General features: G+C 50.4%; 1 protein-coding gene across 1 annotated transcript in view; it reads right to left on the bottom strand.

Moving 5' to 3' along the window:
- LOC105827271 (chromosome unknown open reading frame, human C11orf24) overlaps positions 1 to 2,280 on the bottom strand; it is a 9,888-nt gene that overhangs the window by 4,582 nt on the left and 3,026 nt on the right. Inside the window, exon 2 of the mRNA XM_012665334.1 lies at positions 1,514 to 1,706. The gene's annotated coding sequence lies outside the window, so the exon portion shown is untranslated. The remainder of the gene's footprint in view (positions 1 to 1,513; positions 1,707 to 2,280) is intronic.

The following is a 2,280-nucleotide window of genomic DNA, read 5'->3' as shown; positions in this document are numbered from 1 at the left end:
GGCACCCAGCACAGCACCGGGCTTAGCCGCAGGCCCACCCCAAGAAGCACCTCCAGCCACACAGAAGCAGCTCCCGTGAGACATGAGGGGTGTCGGAATTCTGCCTCCTGTAATCAGTGGGGACTGCTGTAAAGTGGCCGCGTAGCTAGAAAGCTCCCTTTGAGCACAAACTCTTCTGGAAGGCTAGTACATTCTATGACACTTCTGATCCCTTTCCAAGGATCACTAACTTTTTTCTAGCTTCAAATTGTGCTCTCTCTGCAAAGTGGTCTGTCAGGGCTCCTGATGTGCTACAGGTTTAGAAAATGATTCAGCCTTATAAACCACAGATTTGCATTTGTTTTCTAGAGCGCAAAATGCATTCTTTGTTCTGTTAGAAAAAAGTGGGGGAGGGGTGGGGAGAGAAGAAACAGACCAATCTTATGACAGGGAAGAATTGAGACTGGACGGTTTCAAGCACAAAGGACTCACAATCCTCTGTTAGCCGGAGCGATGCAGCTGGGCTTCGGGTAAACAGTGTATTTAAGCAGCTCCTGGCCAGTCACATCTACTGAATACACGTAAAATGCTCCCGCACTGGGCCAGGGACGCTCCCGGGCCTGAGCCCCGGATTTGAAGGTGAGTGCAAGGTGGGATGATGGGACCAGGGTTTATGGGCAAGGAAGGCTTGGCCCCTTGAACACACACCAGGCCTATGGCTTTCTGCTGCCCCTCACTACAAATCTCTAGGGCAGGGGTCAGCAAACTTTTTCTAAAAAGGGCCAAATAGCAAATATTTCAGACTTTGTGGGTCATATGGTCTGTGTCTCAGGTACTCAATTCTGCCGTTGTAATGCAAGAGCGGCCCTGGACTATATGTAAATGGTGGGCATGGCTGAGTCTCAATAAAACTTTATTCACACAAACAGGCAACAGGTGGGGCCTGGCCCACGGGCTGTAGTTTGCCAACCTCTGCTCTAGCGCTTCAGCCAACCTTTGGGTTGTGCTTCAACTACGGTAGGCAGGAGCTGATGCCACGAACTGAATGGGCTTTTTCCTTCCTGAATGGGTTTGCTCCTCACCCTGGAACAGACAAGGCCGACTCATTCCTGGGGTGGGGGCAGCCACTTGTTGATCTTCTGCTAAGAGTAGTCATCTCCATCGCCCTGCGTCAGTGAGCTGCGGCATTCCCCACGCACGGAGCAGACTCCTTCGAGTGCCACGGTGTGACAACAGGAGGCCGAGAGAGAACCACTGGTGGTAACTTGCATTTGTGTCACAGAAGCAGAAGAGGGCCATCGAGAACTGCATGGTCCCCGTCCCCTCACGCCTGTCCCTACCCACCTACCTCAGAACGTAGGACCGTTAACAGTGCAGGGCCGTGGCCAGGGCCTGCTTGCTTACTGAAAGGCTTTCTGTCTCTCCTTCTGCTGCGACCCTCTGCTGACCTTGCAAGCCCCCTCAGGGCCCTCTCTGGGCTCACTGGCTCATCATGAAATAGGGAGGCCCAGCCCACAGGGCCTGGGATACTCACCAGAGGCGGCTGCTCGGGGTGTGCTCCCAGCTGGGCCACTTCCTCCCTGGAGCGCTGTGGGCTCGGCACCATGTGACCGGGCGAGGTCTGGCTTTGCAGGTGAGAGCGGCGAGGTGGAGCACTCCCAGGCTGCGGCATGTTTTGTGGCACATGTGAGCCAAAGGCAGATGCTCCGCTCTCATAACAGACACATCTAGGGTTTGAAAAAGAGTCAACACGCCTTAGGAAAGCCAGTGGGGGAGGGGCAGAATCCAGCAGGGAGGGAGGCGCCAGAATAGCCGCCTTCAATGGATCATTCATTATCCTGGGAAAATGACAACTTGTATCAAAGCTTTCAATGTCAAAACTTCTGATGTAGCAATTTCTACTGCAGGAGTTTCTTCTAAGGAAGCACTTGGACAGATGTCCAAAGGTGGAGATCGACAAAGATACTCATCACAGCATTATTTATAATAGTAAAAAACTGGAATAGTTCTGTGGAGTATGGTCCCATTCTTACATAAAACACTATGGCTGCCGTTAAAAAACATACAAATTTCTATTTATCAACACGGGAAGACACACAGCATGCATCATGGAGCGGAATAAGCAGGTTCCACAACAGTATGTGCACCATGATCCTATTTATGTTGTTTAAACAGATATATATTAAAGGGTCTAGAAAGATTTGTACTAGAACATGGATGATGTTATCCCTGAGGAATGGATTTACCTGTGATTTTCATCTTCTACTTTTCATCTTTTGTTTCTTTCTTTCTTTTTTTTTT

This window comes from Propithecus coquereli, unplaced genomic scaffold (assembly GCF_000956105.1).
Source record: "Propithecus coquereli isolate 6110/MARCELLA unplaced genomic scaffold, Pcoq_1.0 Scaffold120, whole genome shotgun sequence".
Lineage (NCBI taxonomy): Eukaryota > Metazoa > Chordata > Mammalia > Primates > Indriidae > Propithecus > Propithecus coquereli.
The sequence above is the reverse complement of the archived record's forward strand: the minus strand, read 5'-3'. Positions and strand labels throughout refer to the sequence as shown.